Here is a 22,030-nt window from a genome sequence, read left to right on the forward strand (position 1 = left end):
TTTGTGTTGCAGTATTTCTTTTAAGTGAGTAGGCCCCCAGTGTGGCAGGTTGTTAGGCTCAGGGCCTTAGAATTGCTGTAAACCTCTAGCCTATTAGGTCTCTTGTCAGCTCTCTGAGGATTGCAGCTGGGTGGGGCTGGCCTCAGGCACAGGAGCACCCAATTGTTTCAGGCTTTGGAAGGTGGGGCAAACCTCCTATGTGGGTCTTTGAGAAGCACAAGTCTTCTGCAGCTGACAAGCCCTGTTGCCCACAGGTCCACACACACAGTCAACACAGTCCTGCCCCGTGTGAGCGCCCCGACCTCCCCAAGTGGACCCAGTCTCTCCACGGCGGGAACCCCACACACTCCGCCACCACCCCACACTCTCCACCCGCTCCTTGTGCACACCCTGCCCTGCTCAAGTCAGCTCAGTTGCCAGGCTGCAGAGCATCCAGTCACCAATCTATGCAGGCCCACACGTTGCCTGAGGGCTTGTTGTTGGGTGGGGCCAGTCTCTAGGGTGGGCTGCCTGCCCTGGCTGAGCTGGATTAAATCGGTGCTCTAGCGGGTGGAGCAGACCCTGGGCTAGCAGGTCTCAGGGAGAACTCCAATGGCGTCTGTGTCAGCACGCTCACACCAGGCCACAGCAATGGCCGCCGCCAATGTCCCAGTCCCTGGAGAGGTCTCACCCCTCACCGAGATGCACTCAGGGCCTATTAGGTGAGTCTCTTGTCACCGAAGCACTGTGCACCTTTCTTTCTGGTGATTTTAGGATGCTTTCTGGAACGGGTGAGTTTGTGCGCGGGCCCTTTAAGAGCCAGTTTTAGTTTCTTTGTGAACCGGGTTTTCTGGGGGTGCTACCCAATGCTTTAGTAGCAGCAAAGTCAGATATTATGCCACTGGTGTCGATTGTGCTGGGTCCACAAAATGCCCACAGCGGGGGCTCCCCGGCTCAGGACCCCGCGCCTCCAGGGAGGCTGCGTACCTGTGAGCTCCTCCCGGCGGCCGTGACGCTGGCGGCTTGTGAAGGCGGCGTTTTTCCTCTCCGGAAGGGAGTCTCTGCCTCTTCTACCCCAGTTAGGATTGTCCGTTGTTGCAGGAGTTCCTCTCATCCAGTTTTCAGTTCTGTCTCAGGGGTAATTTTTCCACGAGTAGTTGTAAATTGGCTGTGTCCACGGGAGGAGGTGAGTTCAGAGTCTGCCTACGCCGCCATCTTGACTCCCTCTCAAAAAAAAAGTTAATTTTTTGAACAGAGGTTATGAAAACTTTACATGCCTCCATGTATAATTTCTAATGGCCCAAGGTGATTCAGAGGAATCGACGGAACCTGGATTAGATTCAAAGATTCAACCTTGTCATGATACTGAAAAAAAAAATGATGCCTAACTGTATAGTTAGATTGCTACTATTTCAATTAGTGAAATATTTTTTTAACTCTAATGTGATATTTTCTTTGTTTTTGGGGTGTTTTTTTGCTTCTCTTCTCAATTATTATTAAATCAACAATGCTTCTTGAAATTCGTCCCTTCAGGAAGTTGAGAAATATTATGCACGTAAAATTTAAAGTTATTTTTAATTGAATTACATTATTACAGAATACAATCTATTCTGCATATTATCAATTTTGTGTCTTGCTTCTTTAAACTCAGAATATCATGGTCATCCTTTTCTCTCATGCACATCTTTCTTAACATATTTTTTCTTTTTCTTTTAAAGTTTTTCTTTTTTTCTTTTTCTTGGTGAGGAAAATTAACCCTGAGCTAACATCCGTTGTCAATCCTCCTCTTTTTTGCTGAGGAAGATTGGCCCTGGGCTAACATCTATGCCCATCTTCCTCTACTTTATATGTGGAACACCTCCCACAGCATGGCTTGATAAGCAGTGCAATCCGAATCTGCGAACCCCAGGCCTCCAAAGCAAAGCGCACGCTACTGGGCTGGCCCCTCTTCACACATTTTTAATTGCAGACATTTCCTTTTCCTTTTCCTTTTCTTTCTTTCTTTCTTTTTTTTTTTTGCTATTACTAATAATGTTTCTGGGAACATTTTTGTAGAGATATACTTGTGAATATGTGTGTGTACATCAGCTGGATACATTTTAAAGGTAGAATTATTAGACAAAATTGACCTCAAAAGCCATTGTGCAATCTTATACTCCACCACCTTGTGTGATTCAATGACTACTCTGGTAGTTATTTCATTGGCTGCTCACTGAGCTCTATGTTGAAGGCAGATATAGGTGTTAGCCACACTGAAATCTTGAGACCAACACCACCCTTCAGCAATTGACTAAATGTTTCTGTCCTCCCAGATTCATATTTTTAAGCCCTAATCCCCAGTGTGATGATATTTGGAAATGGAGCCTTTGAGAGATAATTAGGGTTGGTTGAGATCAAGAGGGTGCAGCCCCCACAGTGAGATTAGTGCCCTCAGAAGAACAGGAAGACACCAGACACCTCTCTAGCTCTACTATGTGAGAATATAGCAAGAAGACAGCCATCTGCAAACCAGGCAGATGGTTCTCACCAGACGTCAAACCTGCCAGCATCTTGGTCTTGGACTTCCCACCCTCCAGAACTGTGAGAAATAAATGTTGTTTAAGCCATCCAGTCTATGGTGTTTGGTTATAGCAGTCTGAACTGACTATGACGCATCCCATTGTTCTTTAGTTTTGTTTTTTTTTTTTCATTGAACCCACTATATCCCATTCCCTCTTTCAGTTCCATTTACCTGCAATTTGGGGTTATTTCAGCAACATCCTGGGGAACTCAGTTCTTGGTGCAATGTCTTTTTATCTATATTATATCAAGTGTTTATCATCTCTGTGGGGATTTCTCACTATTTTATATGTAACAAACCACCCCAAAACTGGGTGGCTTAAAACAACCATTTATTATTTATTTCAGCTCTAGAGTCAGGGGGACACAGTTCTCATGATCTACAGCAGGCGTGGCTGATCTTGGCTGGACTGACTCAGGTGTCTGGAGTCAGCTGCTCCATCAGTTGGGGGCTGGCTGGCCTAACACAGCTCAATTGAGACCTTCTCTGCCCCTGTCCTCTCTCTTTTGAAGCTTGTCCTAACAAGCTTAAAACAAAAATAAAAAATGAAACCACTTTCTTGTGCCCCTCAACCCCAATTCTCTCAGATTCTCTCATTCTTTCCACATTGTCCTAATCTGTTTGTATCTCAGTTTTTGTTAAGTGCCATAGTCAGTGGTTCACTACAATTACACACATGTTGTTCACCACTGAGTCAAGGTGTATGCTCTGATTATATTTTGTTTTAGCATAAAATTTTGTTTTCAAGGTTTAATAATTGCTTCTCTTTTTTTTTTTAATTTGCTTAGATTTCGTAGAACATCTGATCAACACTTCCCATACTCATTCACAGTTCCAAGAAATATCTCCCAATGTATAGTCAAAATAGTTACATAATTTATCAGTTTACTTTTTTCCCATGGAGACATTCCTCCTGGAGTCTTTGGTCTGTTGCTCTCATGAGAAAAGTTTTTTCTTTGGCCGTACTATTTTCTGAGACTTCCCTCTGCTATAGTGCTGGGAATTCTCATCTCTCATCTGTGGATTTTTCTATTAAGTTGATCCCATTTCTTCTTTCCTGGTTTGCTTCCTCATCTTCTAGTTGATGATGAAGTTTCCTGATAAAGGTTACATGGAAAATACATTTTTAAACCTTAATGGTCTAAAATTATCTTTATTCTAAACTCTCATTTCATTGATCTTCTGCATAGTTATATAATGCTATTTTGAAAGTAAATTTTCTAGTTTTCAACATTTCTGTTGGGAATTTGGAAGTCATTGTGATTCTCTATCCTTTACACATAACTTTTTTTTCCCTCTTAGAAAGTTATAGATTCTTCTCTTTTCTTTCGTGTTGTGAAATTCATGATAGTTTGCCTTCTTTTAGGTCTTTTAAAATTTATCGTTTTGGGCATTGATGGGCCCTTTCAATGTGGAGTCTCATATCTTAACATTCTAGGAAATATTCTTGTATTCTTTCTTGGAAATTTCCTCTCCATTGTATTTCATGATATCTCACACTGAAGCTCATGTTAGTCAGATGTTGAATCTCCTGGATTGACCTTTTCTCTATTTTTTTTTTTCCTCTCCGTTGTCCATCTTTTTGTCTTCTGTTGTATTCAGTTTTCTAGTTATATTTTCAGTCAAAAATTGGCTATTATGTTTTTAATTTTCAAAAGCTTTCTTTTCTGTTTCTTCTTTATAGCATTCTCTTGTTATGGATATATTATCTTCAATATATGAGAATAAATAATAATTTAATAATGTTTTACATTTTTTGTTTCCTTTGAGTCCTTTTGTCATATTTTGGCCTCTTTCTTTTATGTTGCCTAGACTTCTTCAAACATAAACATAAGATACGTTGTAACCTTTGGTTTCATTCTTTCACACTTAAGAATGACACAGTAAAATGCTCATTGGAATCTCTGTATATGGTGAGGGTGGTGGCTCGGTAGAAGTCACTATATCTAAGATAGCGACTTGGATTTTGAATAGAAATCCTTAAATGTGTACAGTCATGCGTCGCTTAACAATGAGGATACATTCTGAGAAATGCATCATTAGACGATTTCATCATCGTGCAAACATCATAGAGTGTACTTACACAAATCTAGGTGGTATAGCCTACCACACATCTAGGTTGTATGGTACTAATCTTATGTTACCACCTTCGTATATGTGGTCCATCATTGACTGATATATATTATATATATAAACACATACACACACACATTTAAGGATATATATATATAATGTCTTTGCTCTGGGAATTCAGTTTTTCTAGAGAAAAACCCTAATATTCTACCTGAGGGTTATATACCAATAGTCTACCTGGAGATTATAGAAGACCTGGTGGATAGCATACTGCAGATGGTGGGAAGGGGAGCTGATGCTTTAGATGCTGGGGTCTAGAGAGTCCCTGGTTTAATGTCTCTGGTATGCTTTAGGGTTAAGTAGTCTCCTAATTTCTAGAGGATAAGGTGGAGACCAAGGGGTTTAATTTTCCTAAAACAAATTTCCAAATTTTCTTCCTGTTTCCTATCCTCATCTTATCCCCCTTTCTGTGATCCTGTTTCTTCCAATTCCCAAAGCCTTTCATGATCTTGATGCTTCTTGTTGAAGCCAATCCTTTCCACACCACCTGCACTACAAGGCCAATTCTACATAGGCTTGACTTTCCTTTCATTTGTTAGCTATGAAATAATCCTCTTTTTCAGCCTTTATATATAGTTTTTCAGATTTATAAATGCATCTTTTTAAAATTAAAATAGAGTTTTTGCTTCTGTTTGTCTTTCTCTTAGGTGGAGAAAGTGAAGAGAATCATCTTCATTATCTTGACATCAAAAGTGGGTAGCAAGTTCTTAATACCACTGGAAAAAGTAAGTCCTTGCCCCATCTTTTTACTGCACCTGTTTTCAACGTTGTTTAAGGTCAGATCAAGGCTTTCCTTGAGAGAGTAGATAAATTTAAACTCTCCAATCCCTTTGTGCCCATTATCATCTTTCCATATAATAGTGAGAAACTGTGTCCAAAACAAGCTGGCTGAAACCACAATTCTATGTTATAGCTTGCATTGTTTTTCAGTCTCTGACTATTTTAGAAGAGAAAATGAAGGAATACTTTATTGCATGTCACAGTTAGTGTAAGTTTAGGCTGCTATAACAAAGAGCTCTCCAGATAATAAATATTTATTTCATTCCTGTAATAGTCTCAGTAGAGTACCATTCAAAGTCACAGGTTCCTACTGTCTTATATCTTTGTGTTCTCAAAGGGCATTATTCTTATTTGATGGTTTAAGTTGGGTCACAGCACTGTCCATGGGTATGTAGCAGCTTATTGCAGGATGCTGTGGGACAGACCTAGAAGTGCACACATCATTTCTGTTCATATTTCATTGTCTAGAACATAATCCCACAAGCCCATTAAGTTGCAAGGGAGGCTGTGAAATGTAGAGCCTAACTGAATAACCATGTCCCAGCTGTAACTTTCTTACTCCGGAAGGAAGAATATTCCAGTTATTATTGCTTCACAATAAATCACTCCAAACTTTGTGGCGTAAAACATCATTTTATTATGCTCACAGAATCTATATGTCTTTAAAGTAAAAAAGTTACAGCAGGAAAATTTGTCCTCTGTTCCACAATGTCTGGGACTTCAGCAGGGTAGACACAAATGTCTGGGGGTGACTTGAGATGGAGGCTGATGTTTGCTCTGGGTGAGGCTAGAGGATCTATTTCTAACATGGCTTTTTCAGTCGCTTGTCTGGTATCTGGGCTAGGATGACTCAGGCTGGGATCACAGGACACTGTCAACTGGAGTACCTACGTGTGGCCTGCCCATATCACTTGGGCTTCTGACAGCATATCTGCTGGGTTCTGGGAGGGAGTATTCTGAGAGTGATTGTTCTAAGAGAACCAGGTAGAAGCTACATGGCCTTTTCTGACATAGCGTTAGAAGCCATGTGGCATCACTTCTACCACTTTCTGTTGGTTACAAGCCATTCCTGGGGACAGCACAGAGTCAGTGGGAAGGAATAAGACTCTACCACTTGTTTGAGATGTGGCAATGTCACATTGTAGAAGAGAATGTGGAATGGAATATATTGTGACCATCGTTAGAAAAAAAAATTGCCACGAGAGGGTAGATTTTTGGCAAATGACAAGTAAACTCAACCACAATCTACATTTAAAGACAAGTAAGCAGAATATATAACACAAAATCCATTGCAAGTAACCAACCAGCACATCAGAAGCTCAAACAAATTGATGCATATTATCTTTCCTCGTAACCTATATTCTGTTTGGAAAACTTACTCCTCTCAGTTTTCCAAAAATAACATGCACTTTCCAAGATTTTTTGACTTTGCTCATGCAATTTCTCAGTTTGAAATTATCATCCCTATATTATTTATTGAAATCTTTCAAAAGAGACTTAAATATTATCTCGTTAGAAAGTCATTGATGCTGATCTCTCCAGTTGCAATTAATCATTCCCTCTCTGATTGCTACAGACAGTATTTCAACTTCAACTTAGCACTTACTCTATTCTACTTTTATTATGATCAGATATTTATAGGTGCAATTTCTCCACTAGTCTGTATGGTCCTCCAGAGATGCATACCTTATCTGTGTTCACTTTTGTTTCCTCACAAGGCTTTGATTACAGTGGACTGCTTTAGTAATCACCATATAATTAATTGAGATGCAAATGGTTCTCTGTTAAATAAACATATATATTTTATGCATTAATCCATTAGTGGTCTACCTCTAATTTATGTGTGATCTACTCTATGACTGGAGAAGGTTAGAAGTGGACAGAATGGAGCAAACTGAGGGAGATTTTGGAAAAGGGAGGGGATTCAGGTCCAGATATTTTAATATATTCTAAAGAGAGGAAATGTCTATTTTCCCTGTGGTCCAATCAATCCCAATAGGAGTAAGAACAGTATTCTATAAAAGCTTCCTTATTAGTCCTATTCAGTCCTGGCTTCTTAGTGATTAGAAAGTTAATAGCTTCTTAGCTACATCTGGAAATTCAGAAAGAATTAAATCTTCATCTTCATTAGGTTCTTATGCTCCCAGATGCTATAGTTTCCTGATAGTTTGCTTCTGGCTTTAGATACAATAATCCACATCAAAGGTCGAGGCCTCTGCTAACGTTCCTTCCCTCTGGAACCCCCACTGAGGTTTTACTTTGCTTTGTGACTCACAGCCCAAATGTTCACTCTTTGCTTCAGGTTGATTTAATATATCTTCCCCCATTGCTGTCTGTCAGACTGTGGCTACAACTGGCTACAGTGGAGCTGTAACAACTTCTGGTTAATGTCACCCTGGAGTCAGAATGAACCAAACTCCGATAGAAGCCACAAGCTTCTTTGTTAATTTTATCTCTGCCATTCTCTATCTGTGGTCCCCTGAAAATAGCTAATTATTGAATCTTTTCTTCCTGTATAAGCTAGGGATAACTGCATTGATTCATCTCTCAGGGGTGTTGAATGGTTTAACTAGGCCAATAAAGGGTATAAAAAATGTAATTCGATGCTATATTCGGTGTCGTTAGCAACATATTACTAATTCCGTGAGTCATCGCATTCCTCCACACATCTTAGATATTCTTTGTCTTGATAATGATATTTTTTTTTCTACACCCACCTTAGGTTCAATTTTAGAATCTTCATTCCTGTTCACTACTCCAGAGCAAATAGTGATCATATGTCGTGTTTCCTTTTCTTTAGTTTATAACGACATGGATGATTCCCTTAAAATAAAATGTTTTAACAATTATTCATCCCAGCTATGCTGTAAAATATAGTTTTTCAACCAGACTTTTGACAAAAATGAATGGCTGAGTTTAGGGAAAAAAACCTATAAAATTTATGCTTATAATTTTTTTTAAACAAGAAGAGACATTATATTTCTCTGGCGAGGTATAAATTAAACATCCAAAAGTTAGTTAAATATTGAAAATATATTCTGGGTTTTGATAAACTCTTAAATAGATACTATTATCTTCTATGTATTAAAAATTGACTTTTCCTATGGTAAATTCTGTACTTGACTGCTTTTCTTAAATTTCTGTCCTTTTCACTTCCCTGTAATTTGACTTGGGACCGGAAAAAACATGATCATGTTTTACAGACTCTGAGAATCACGTTTGAAGTTGGAATGCATCTTACAATCTCTGTTATTTTACAACTGCTGTTAACCAGACAACAGCTGTGACATGGTGTGTTAACTTGATCATATTTGTTCATACACTCATTACATAAGTTGAGTTTGTACATTTTTAACAACAACTTGTTGGAGTTTAGTTGACATTTCAAATAACTTTGAGAAGTTTACGCTATGACTCAGTATTTTTAACATAAAGTTATTTCATGTACTGAAAGCTCCAGGAAGAGTGCAATGTGACATTAATTTGATATGATCAAAAAAAATACGTGACTTTAGAGAAATAAACACAATTCTAGATGTTCTTGTAAAGCAACACACAAATGCTTTACAATACTCAAGAAAGAAGAATCTTTTTTGTCCCAAGGCACCTCCTTTTATTTTTTCTTTTCTTTTCTTTTTTTATTGAGTTATAATTGACATATAACATTGTATTACTTTTAGTTGTACAGCATAATGATTTGATAGATGTAAGTATTGCCATATGATTACCACAAGTTTAGTCAGCATTCATCACCACACATAGTTACAATTTTTTTTTCTTGTGATGAGAGCTTTTAAGATCTACTCTCTTAACAAATTTTAAATATACAATACAATATTGTTAACTATAGTACTATGCTGTGCATTACAGCTACAGGACTTATTTATCTTATAACTGGAAGTTTGTATCTTTTGACCCCCTTCATCCATTTTGCCTACTCCCCAACCCCTGCCTTTGGCAATCACCAATCTATTCTCTGTATCTATAAGTGCACTTTTTGTTGTTGTTGTTGTTTGGTTTTGTTTTAGATTCCACATGTAAACGAGATCATACAGTATTTGTCTTTCTCTGTCTGACTAGTTTCACTTAGCATAATGCCCTCAAGGTCTATCCATGTTATCACAAATGGCAGGATATCATTTTTTATGGCTGAATAGTATTGCACTGTGTGTGTGTGTGTGTATATGTACATATGTGTGTGTGTATATATATATACATATGTATATATATAAAATCACATTTTCTTTATCCATTAATGGAAACTTAGGTTGTTTCACTGTCTTGGCTATTGTAACTAATGCAGTAATGCTGCCATGAACATGGGGTTACAGATATCTTTTCAAGATAACGATTTTGTTTCTTACAGATAAATACCCAGAAGTTGAATTCCTGGATCATATGGTAATTCTGTTTTTTAATTTTTTGAGGAGCCTCCATACTGTTTTCCATAGCGGCTGCACCAATTTAAATTCCCACCAACTATGCACACGGGTTCTCTTTTCGCCACATCCTCACCAACACTTGTAATTTCCTCTCTTTTTGATAATAGGTGTGAGATGATATCTCACTGTGATTTTGATTTTCATTTCCCTAATGATTAATGATGTTGAACACCTTTTTATGTACCTGTTGGCCATTTGTATGTCTTTCTTGGAAAAATCTCTATTCAGTGCCTCTGCCCATTTTTTAATCAGATTTCTTTTCCTATTAAGTTTATATATTTTGGATTTTAACCCTTTATCATATATATGATTTGAAAATATTTTCTCCCATTCCATAGGTTGCCTTTTCATTTTGTTGATGGTTTTCTTTGCTGTGCAGAAGCTTTTTAGTTAGCTTTTTAGTTTTATTTGATTTGTAAATAGATGAGGCTGTGTTACATTTTGTTAGTGACATACATGCAAAATGATTGTTTACCATATATTAAGCAAAGCAATTGAAGGCAGGGGAAATTGACAAGCCCATGGAACAGATGAATTTCAAAGCAGCAAGAGGGTCCATTCATGCACTGTACAGGATTATGTTGATATGGCATCATATATCACTGTGTCAGAAACTTCCTGCTGACTTTAAATAGAGGCTGCTTAACCTCTAGTCACATGCAATTCAGTGAGAAAGAATAATGAAATATTGTGTCATAGTTAAGTGTTTTTCTTTTTTAGAGGTACATGAAATAATGATATATCTTACATTAGATGGCATCTAGATTTAATGAATTATGGTAATAAAATTATACTGTTAAATATAGAAAAAAGAGATTAAAGCAAGATGTTTATAAAGCTATTTTTAAGCTACCATTTTTGTTATTTTTTCCAATATCCAATATTATAAGCCACCAGTATTTTGTGATATTAGTCGAGGCATTGTGATAATCTGTTTTATTCATTATCTCTTTTTTATTTGTGCCTGTTCCGTAAGGCAAATATTACTATCCACATTTTAGAGATTAAAAATTTAAGTCTTGGAGAAGGCCTATAGTTTGGAAGTAGCAGAGCCAGAGTGGAAACCTAAAACGTGTGCTGTTGTTATATTATCTCTCCATCCATTCATTGATGGTTTTAAGGAAGTATTCCTTGTTCCCTTCTAGCCAGAAACCTACCACTAGTAGGTATATATAATTAGAGCAAGCTAGCTTTCAAACTTGCCCGCACGTGTTGCTTTAGATCTTAATCATTAGAGTCTAATTAGACTACTATGCTGGTCAGCTCCCCGTTTGCTCTCAGAGCCGTGCTCCACTCTTCTGCTGCTTTCCTTTAGATTACAAAACCCGACATTTACCAGTCTCATTTCCCTTTTGTTTCCAGGGAAGCAGTGGCAGAAGACTAGGGGGTGTGATGAGGGGAGAAACCAGATACTGATTTCCTCCACTCTCTGCTTATTTAGGCAGCAGCCTTGTCTCCTGCATGCCTCTAACACTGGCTAGACAGCCTGGCTCTGGGCTCTCATAATACCATCTCTTTCCATTGCTTTTTGGACCCTAAGACTGGTAGCTATTTCCTGATATTGCTAATCTGTGTGTTGTCTTGCTGTCTTTGATCTGCTTCTCAGTTTTTCTAACACTTGTGTAACCAATTTCTTGTATTAGATTCTGCACTTGAAAGACCTTGAGTTATTTTCCTGGATGGACTCTGACTGTCACAACAATGAAGTAAACCTATCAATTGACTTAATAAATTTACTTAAGAACTGTCTTTAAAAGACAGCACGTCCTCTTATTACTGGATCTACTTGGTCTGGATTACTATTGGACATATACTCAAAGACAAAAAGAGGGCAGCTTTAGCTTCCTGTAACTGTCATGATCTTGCTCAGTCATGGGGTTCTTAGCACTTTTCTTTCTTCCTTCCTTTCTTTTTTTCTCTCTCTATTTACATAAAGAAAAGTACCCATCTATATATATAGATATATAATGAATAAATATATGAATATTCATGTTTTTTGGATTTCTTATTTCAGTTGTATGAGTTGTGTTTTTTAAGGAATGTGTCCATTTTATTCACATATTTTATTATTATTATTCACAAGTATAAAACTGTGTATAATATCCTATTCTGTTTTTAAATCTCTAGGGTCTATAGTGATATACTTTTTAATTATTAAATTAATAACTTGTTTCTTCTCTCTTCTCTTGATTTGCCTTTCTGTGCATCTGTGATTTATTTTTCTTCGGTCAACCAACTTTTGACTGATCTCTTTTATAATTTATTTATTTTATTAATTTCTAATGTTTTTCTTTTATTTCCTTTATTCTATTTTATTTGGCTTCAATTTACTGTTTTTTTCTAGATTCTTAAGATGGCTACTTAGATAACTGATTTTAAGCTTTCTTTTCAAATATGTGTATTTTAGGCTATAAATATTCTTATAAACAAAGCTTACCTCAAACTTTTGTATATCATATTTTATTATTATATTTTAATCAAAATATTTTTAGATTTCCTTATGACTTCTTTGACTCATATTATGTAGAATTGTATTGTTTAATTTGAAAATAGTTAAGGACTTTCTAGTTACCTTTTTGTTATGGACTTGTGGTTTAGCACCACATAATCAGAGAATCTTTTGAACTTTATTAAGGCTTTCTTAATTACCTTGCATATGGTAAATTTTGTTAATCTTTCACATATACTTGAAATAATATACATATTCTTTCATTTTCAGTGTGTTTTTCTTTATATATCAATTGGAGCAAGTTTTATAGTTGCTTTTTCAGATTTTCTGTATGCTCCTAATTTTTTCATCTGCTTATGAGAGAGGTATACGCGAGTCTCCTATTATGTTTACAGATTGTCTATTTCTCATTTTTATTCCAATAATTTTATTTAATTTTTGTTTCATAGGTATGTTTTTTGACATATACTGATTTAGACCTGTTGGGTCCTCCTCTTTTAGTGCTACTTCCCATATCTGTTCTCCATATTTAATGTATTATAATCCTAATCTGATCAAGGCACCTCTTTGTATATCTTCCTTTCATTATTAAAATATTATTGCACACTACCCCGAGGGCCTCAGGAGCTTGCATGCCGTTTCCTCTGCTGACCACTACAGTTTTACGTTGCATCAATTTCCGTTTTGTTTCTGCAACTGGTCATATGACTTTCCTTTTGCCCTGCACAGTCACCAGTTGCTACTGCTCTCACGGCCCAAGGTCGGATCTACTGTTTTCTCTTACTAGCAGCTCTCCTTTGACCCACCTGCCTCCTTCATGTGGGTACCTCCTTCTCATCCTTTTTAAAATTTCAGAAGCTAAGAAAAGCCCCACTTGCCTACCTCCTGCAGGTCTTGAACTAGGTCAGGTATCCCTTTTTTGAAATCTCATAGCTCTCTGTAGCTTTCCTATCGAAGTTGTAACTCTATAAGTGTATTTGACTGGAACTTTTTAAGTGTTTTTGATTGTAGGTCCAGGAAAATAAGTGTTTTCTGCTTACCAGCAACCATCACAGTACTTGATACATAATAAAATAACAATATTAACAATAGTTTACTTATCATATATTTCAGAAAATATAATATGTATTTTATGTGTGTTACTTTAATTTATCTTCACAATAACCTTATAGGGTAAGATATTATCAGCATCTTAATTTATAGATCAGAAAACAAAGCTTAGAGGGATTAACTAATACTTCCAATAGTACAGAATAGGATGTGGCAGAGCTAGGATATGACCTAGTGTTTTTGACACCAGCGTATGAGATTTTAATTACCACACAATGCCCCTTGAATAGGAGATCAGTAAATAAATGAAGCTTTCAACAGTTTTGCTGACGTATATAACTTAATATCTCCTCAGTCAACATATTCACTAATTTTAACCTACAGTACGCTGGGAAGATACTCAATCAGAATTATTATTTATATCATACTTTTCTACTTACTGTGCCTTTGTATTATCATTGTTTCATTTGATTCTCAAAATATACTCATATTACAGATGAGGCTTGTATGGGCACAGTGCCATCCCTATACAAATGTAAGCAGCAGATAACAGAATGAAGGCTCATTTCCCATGTCAACTTATTTTGAATTTCATCCTTTTTCAACTACCCTATAAATCCTTCATGCGGGTCAGTAGATCTCTTATACCAAAGTACTTGGAGTTCTTGTTAAAATAGGTTCCCAGATCCCATCCCAGAACTATTAGACCAAAATCTCCTGGATGAATACTGGGAACTGTATTTCTTCTAACAGTCCCCAAGAGAGTCTTCCCCAATTTGGTAATCACAGCTTAACCTGTATGCCCTAAGGGTCATAAAAGCACAATAGGGCAGACAACTGGTATTCTTAGCATCTCAAATCATTGTGTACCTTAGGCTAGTATTCTATAAAAGAGTAATATCTTGCTCCTTTTTAAAAAAAATAGATTAACAAAATGAAAAAATTAATTGACAAAAGTTTTTTTGGAACTTCTAGGAGCTTAGTTGTTTTGTACCTCAGTTCTCATGCAATTTCATAAAGTTGTATTATTTAGACAAAAACATACGACCACTTTCTTTAGACACATCTTTATCATGGTAATAGATTATCTCTTATAAATTTCTGATACAGTCATGAAGAAATGTTGTTTGCAGACATAGAAGTTATCTTAAATCTTCTTCATTAAGACTAGAAGATGTTTGCCAGTTGACTCTCCCCCGCCCTCAGAATCTATGTAGTTTTATTTTGCAGTTTTCACAAGGAAGAACTTTTGGAATATAACACTTTAAAAATGATATCAAGTGGCTCTCTTTGAATCATTGTCTTTTTTGTCGTTGCATATATTTTGTGGCATTAAAATTTGCTCATAGTTTCAATATTTCAAGTGTATCTATTGGGAGTATAATTCTAAGGCATTTAAAGACATAAATATATGCATTTGTTTAGAAAATAGAAGCAAGTCTATTCAGAGTAATTATTTGGTGAGGACAAACACATTTTTTCTGTATTGAAGACAAAATAGCCAGTAAGTACTTCAGTCTAAGTGATTTTTGCCTTCTTGACAGAAAAGAGTGATGACACAAGTGAAGAAATAATGCAGACAAGGGAGAATATAATTTTCTATGTAAAAAATTTACGGTATATATGCATTACAGTAATATCTCCCCATGTATCACAGCAAAATTACATATAAATTTAAATTTTAAGATATCGATTATCAAAAAGACATGTTCAAGATTCAACACACAGTCTACATGCTAATATTAGCACTTGGGTATAGTATAAGATATACATTTATAGACTTCAGGAAAGAAAGTTAGGAACACCATAATGAATTCATTACTCTAGTCAATATTGCATGTCCTATAGCAGGAAAGAACATTTTAACAAAGGCTTTTAAGATTTAAAATTGCATATAAATGATAATTATTTTCGTGGTCATGCTAATCAAGACTAGATTAGCACGGTCATTAGAGTAAAATGTGTCCGGAACAGAAAATTATTCTAAAAGTCATCATTTGAACCTAGGTGCTTTTTTCTTTTCTCTTAGTTCTTGCCATCTCCCAGGTGAAGGATTGTGCTAATTGCATCCTGGAGATCATTTATTCCTGAAGTCTGAGCATTACTAGTGGGCATTTTTTTTATTCTTGACCCCAAGTACCTCATTTTTAGCAGGGCTTGAAGGATAATAGGAAGGCTTTCCCAAAGTTAAAATCAATAAGAGATATCATAAGACAACTGATTTCTGGAGAGATGGCTGTATCATATGTTACGACCATTTTGTCACTCTTCCGAAAGTTCTCTAGTCTTTTAAAAGAACTCTGTAAATAAAATATACATTATGCGTTGGCCTGGAGATGAACAGCCCTTCCCTGATCTGTGATGTTGGCAAAAGATGTATGGTTTTGAAGCTTCCTCCTGGCTCTGGAAAACTGTGATTCTCCAAGTGCACAAGAAACACCACCAGTACATTTCTCAGAGGGAAACTTGGAGAGCAGGACTGTTCTGTAAGATGCTCTAAACGTGACCGGGGTGGGGGCCGGCCCCGTGGTGTAGTGGTTAAAAGTGATTGGGATGTTGAAACAGAATGAATAGCCTCTTGGGCCCATATTGACTTTTATAAACTAGGAGCCTCCCTTTGTGGTTGCACATCTGCTTCATGGGACGTGAAGCTTATTCCACTAGCTAGGATAGTGATAGAATAGTCAATGTTCCTTCTCTCCTTCCTCCATTGCTCTTCTCTCCTTCCCTCCCTCCTTCCTTCCATCCTTCTTCTCTTTCTTTAATTCCAATCAGCAGCTGTCATTCTGTTTTTTTCTTTTTTGTATTAATATATTTTTAGAATATATCTTGGGATTTCACAGTATATTTTTAAAGTTAATTCTTCACTACAAAACAGCATGAATTCTTTTTTAGATGCAGATATAATTTAAATCCTTCCTGGGGCCGGCCCGGTGGTGCAAGTGGTTAAGTGTATGCGCTCCGCTTCGGTGGCCCGGGGTTTGCAGGTTCAGATCCCGACCGCGCACCTACGCACCACTTGGTAAGCCATGCTGTGGCAGCGTCGCATATAAAGTGGAGGAAGATGGGCACGGTTGTTAGCTCAGTGCCACTCTTCCTCAAGAAAAAAGGGGAAGATTGGCATCGGATGTTAGCTCAGGGCTAGTCTTCCTCACAAAAAATAAATAAATAAATAAAATAAATAAAATAAAATAAATCCTTCCTGCCTCCAGATCCTTAGGTTGTTGCTCCTAGTACATGGTCAGTTACTAACATATAACATTCAAATGAGAAGGCACAAAGCACTTGCCGATAGGACACAATGTCATCTGTTGTTAGGCTGGAAATCAAAGTGAAACTGCCTAATTTCACCTGGATATACTGTGCCTCCTGCTTTGGCCATGATAAGCTCTTCTTGGTCCCAATACCTCATTTCTGGCAAATGCCGGACCTACTGGCTTATATTTCCCTGGCATTTGGTCTATTTTTCTTTTCTTCAAAATTGTAGATTTTCTAATCATACTAGGCCAGTGAGAGCTTTGAAAAACTTCTTGGCAGCCCTGCCTGTCTCATATTTTGACTTTTTTCATGTTACTAGATATTTTTGATCCACGCTTGGGATTTATCAGTTTAATTAGTCTAATCTTGACAGTAGCATCCATGCTAACTGAAATGATTTCTAACAATGTTTTGTTGATCCCTGTAATCACTGAATGAGAATAAAGATGCTGTAGCATATGGCAGCGTTCCTTATCTATGAGGCTTACATTTTGACTTTGAGATCACTCCTCCAACAGCCCCTCCCCGGTTCCATTTTAATTGGAGCTGTATTTCACCTCTCTGATAAGGTCAGTTTTGCATTTTCACTCCTTGACAAAACTATGTTTAAGAGATTCAGAAAAAAATCATTCTTTGTTCTTATGGGCTGCTGCAGCATAAAGCTTTGCCTTTTAAAACAGATGATGAGGCTCATAATACTTGAAACTGACAGGGTGTGGCTGAACTTGATCCAAGGGAACGGCCCCTGGAAGCTCAGGTGAGATTGTAGTTAAGTTGGAGAAGCTCACAGCTTAAAATGTCGGTGATGACAGATGCATTTTTCCACGTAGTGCTATGCTAATATGATGTGATAGAGCACTGAAGCTCAGGAAACAAGCATAATTGTCCCCTTAAAAGCTTCATGCCTGTTGTTTTCTATACAAGACTTCCAATTATCTAGACAAGAAAATGAATTTCTCCATGGTGTTTTCCCCCTTTTGAATAAAAAAGTGACCTTCCTTTTGTGTGACCTGCTTGATGATACTTTAGTGCTTGAAAATATCACTACTTCCTTTCCAGAGAAAAGGTCAATTACTGAAAACATCCCCTTTTCTTTAAAATGTCTTTCAGACTACGTTTACACAGCAAAAAGTCAAGTGGAGATTCAGTTTATCTGGTTTGTTCAATTGATATTCAGACAGCCAAAAAAGATGATTCATAACCTAACTTTACATATTTTCATAAACTTCTCTTGTTTGTTAACTATCCTATACTTAGTTGCTTACTGTTTATTCATGCATCCTTTTACCATTTATGTGAATTTGGGGAATTCTGGTCACAAACCATCTTTCAGTCCTTCTTGTCCTTTTCCACTGCACTTATCAAATGTCCATATGTGTGCGGGTCTGTCTCTGAGTTTGCTCTTTTGATCTAGCGGTGTATTTGATATCACTGTGCTGACACCACAGTCTATAATAGCTTTATAATAAATCTTCATACCTTACACGGAAAGACCCTCCACACTGTCCTTTGTTAGCAGTGCCTTGGTGATTCTTGATCTTTTTCTCTTCAATATAAATATATATATATATATTTTGCTTAGGAAGATTCGCCCTGAGCTAACATCTGTTGCCAATCGTCTTCTTTTTTATATGTGGGTCTCCACAACAGCATGGTTGATGAGTGGTGTAGGTCTGTGCCTGGGATCTGCACCCGTGAACCTGAGCCACCGGAAAGGGGTGTGCCTAACTTAACCACTACGCCACAGGGCTGTCCCCTAATATAAATATTAAAACCAACATACCAACTTCCTCAAACCTGCTATTGGGATAATGATTGGTATTATATTTAGTTTGGTTCGTATCATATTTTGGAATAATTGAGATATCTATGATGTTGAGTGTTTTTATCAATGAGGATGTTATAGTTATTCATCTATTTAGATCTACTTTTAAAACTGTCATCTAATTTAAAATTTTTTCTCTATAATTGCCTTATATATTTTATATTACATTTATTCCTCAGTGATTTATTATAACTGTTATAAATGACATCTTTATAGGGTTGTATTTTATATTTTTTCTATTGTTGTATATTATAATATTTTATTTAAGAATTGGTATCTATATTCATAAGTAAAATTGGTTTGTAGTTTTTCCTTTTTGTACTTATTCTTGGTATGGTAATAAGATTATGTTAACCCTATTAAATGAAGATGTGATTTTTTTTTTTTTCTATTCTTTGGAACAATTTGTATACATCAGAATTGTCAGTCCTTGAATGTTTGGTCAAGATTGCATGTAAAACTGCTTGTATATGATAAATTTTTAATGACTACATCAAGTTTATTAATGGTTATCAATCTTTTCGATTTCTTCTTGCGTTAGTTTTGGTAAGTTATAATCTAGCTTATATCTATTTCCTTAAAGTTTCAAATTTACGCTCTTAAATTTGTTTATATTTGTCATAGGCCATGGCCACACTCATTGTAAACTTGAAATGAAGTAAAAGTATAATACAGATGTTGATAGGCAGGGCACAGCAGTCGGTCCCTTATGTGGTGGTAGGGCAGTCCTGAAGCATTGACTGGCTGTTCTTCCAACCTCATGATATAAAAGGCAGCTGATTTCTGCATTGGGCTTCCCACACTTGATGTGTTTCTTACTCATTGAAGGTGCATTGGTCATATTCCAGAGAAATTAGCATAGGTGAGCTGCATCTACTTGTATCTTTATCTCTCTTTGGCACTCTGTGTTTGTTAATTTGATAATAAAATAAAGGCAATTTGATATAGCTATGAGTTGTCATTCTCATCAGTGTTCAGACCAGGAAATAAAACATGTAATTTGGCTAAAGTCAATATTATTCTCTTATTACCATGTATGTTTTCTTAATCTGTTGATATTTGTTTCTATCTTTCTCTTTTTGTCCCCCCTCTATCAATCTTCCCAGGTATTTGACTGTTTTACAAAACTTTAAGAAACTATGTTCTGGCCTTGTTGATTCTCTTTTGTGTACCTTTACTTCCAATTTCATTATTTTCTGTTTATTTATTTATTATTTTTGTTCTTCTACTCCTTTGGAATTAGTTTTCCTTTATTTTCTAACTTCTTAAATTAAAATCTTACCTCATTATTTTCATCCTTTTTTCCCTAATATAAACACTTCATATTTTAAATTTTCCTCTAAAGAATACATTCTGTAGCCAAGTTTTAATGTTTTATAATTATTAGATTCTAAGTACTTTTTATTTCTATTATTATTTCTTCTGTGATTTAAAGGTAACTAAAATTTATTTCCTAAATTTCCCAAGGTTTTATTTTATCTACTTATTATTAATTTTTAAGGTAATTGCATGTGGTCAGAGGAAATGTTCTGTATAAAAAATTTATTTCAACTTTTTTTGAGGTTTAATACGTGTGTGTGTGTGTGTGTGTGTGTGTCTGTTTGTGTGTGTGTAGTAGTAGTATTTCAGGCATTCTGTACCAGGAGGAATTTATTATACTTTTAGATTGTAATATTTCTGAAAGCTCCTCTCCAAATTTAACTGATAACACAAGGACATCAAAATTCTTTCAGTGGAGCAGTTAATTTTTATTCTCTAAAAATTATTTAGGGATACATGGTCTTTTCATGATAGAAAAAATGAAAGAAAATTAAAAATTAAATCTGGACATTAACTCAGTAATTTTGAACTGAGAGTTAGTAATTCTTTTTTAAGATTGCTAATTCAGTCCTATACTTTACCTTTAAACATTAAAATAGATATTAGAAGAAGAAAATTTTCCAGAGAAGGGTAATATCTGTAGGTAAGTGACTGAGAACAGAACATTCACCAATATTAAACAGCAAGAGATGTTTATGGAGGGTGAAGAATATGTTTCCAGGTCTAACTTCCAAGGCAAATAACATAACTTGAAAGAAAAGTTAAAAATTTCAAACCTTTAAAAAACATGTACAATAAACAAAAATGTTGAATTCTAATTATACATTTTGTCAATGAGTTTTAATCAAAAGTAGAAAGAAGTGAAAAGTATGCTGAGGATGGTCCAAGAGGTAGATTTACTCATCAATTTGCAGCTCTTCCGTCTTTCTCTCTTGTGGGTTAACTCATATCATGCAGTCCTATAAGATTAAACAAATGATTCTTTTTTTCCTCACTGAATATTTTTATCTGCAGTGGTACACACAGGTTCCTCCACGACCCTGAGGCAAGCAGTGCATTGGAAACAGCAGAGCCCCACCTTCTACTTGAAATGATGCCATCGTCTCCATTTGCAGTCAGACCCTCACTGAGAGCTCAATGCTAAGTAGCCTGGGACTTTTCCCAACAACCTTATACTCTGACTGATTCCTAATTATTCCATTTTCAGCATTCTTTAGCCAATCAAAGAAAATATGAACCAAGTCATCAATTCCCAAGTAAACAATACCAAAAAAAAAAAAAATGCAAAAACCGCACTTGGGCACAAAAACATGAGATATAAGCTGGGTACCAGTACCAGAATGTTTCAGCTCTCCTGATTTGAGAAATATTTATTTTGGGCTTCCAGGAGAGGCAATGTCTTGTAAGGCTCCCAAGAGAAGACAGACCAAAGAGAATTCCATTCATAAATTCTTAACAATGGAGACTTGAACCTACTGAAAGAATTAAGGGAAAAAGTCAAAGGAGCCTAGTTGAATAATTATTGTTGATATATGTAATATGTCAGGTGGTAAGTACTTTACAGTTATTATCTCATTAATCTTTACAGCATCCATGACAAAACTGAGGCATAGCAAAGAAAGGGGTTTGTTCAAAGTCACTCAGCTAATATGTGATGGGGCCAAGATTCTGACATAGACAATATGGCTCCAGGGTCCTCCTGGTCTTGGGTTACACAATAAGAACCATTCATACCATGGCTGATAAAGATACATTTCTCTTCTGAAATTCACAGATTACCCAGTTAGGTTTAGCTTCCCCAAAAAAACAAATTCTACTTAAGACTCCAAATCTCTCAATGATAACTATCAGTCACAACCGTATAGTCACAACTATAACTCAGCAATGTAGGGGAGGAAAAAATTTCCTCAACTCTCTTAGCGTCCCTGGGTGGGAAAAATTTCCCTAACTCTCTTAGTGTCCCCAGATGGGTCTGAAAATTCAACTGGGAGAGACAAGTTACCAGGAAAGAAGCATACGTATTTACTTAATATAAGTTTTACATGACACAGGAGTTCAAAGGAAATGAAGACCCAAAGAAATGGTTAAACCTGAGTATTTTTATGCTACGTTTGATGAAAAGCAGACAGTCGTGGAAGAATAATAGATCAAGGAGTGTGAGGTAACTGTAGTAAACTGAGGGAGACTTATGAGGGCTTATTTGTTCAGATTCTTTTCCATGTCCCTTTGTCTTC

At 36.3% G+C, this 22,030-nt stretch overlaps 1 long non-coding RNA gene across 1 annotated transcript; it reads left to right on the forward strand.

The window, feature by feature from the left end:
* The first annotated feature begins 571 nt into the window (after positions 1-571).
* On the forward strand, positions 572-10,232 carry LOC147918090 (uncharacterized). The gene is made up of 3 exons (XR_015549166.1): positions 572-701; positions 5,320-5,397; positions 9,819-10,232. It is a non-coding gene; the product is annotated as an uncharacterized LOC147918090 (long non-coding RNA).
* Positions 10,233-22,030: the final 11,798 nt, after the last annotated feature.

The sequence above is a fragment of the Ceratotherium simum genome, chromosome 2, assembly GCF_057802395.1.
Source record: "Ceratotherium simum simum isolate JZ-2026a chromosome 2, ASM5780239v1, whole genome shotgun sequence".
In the NCBI taxonomy this organism is placed as follows: domain Eukaryota; kingdom Metazoa; phylum Chordata; class Mammalia; order Perissodactyla; family Rhinocerotidae; genus Ceratotherium; species Ceratotherium simum.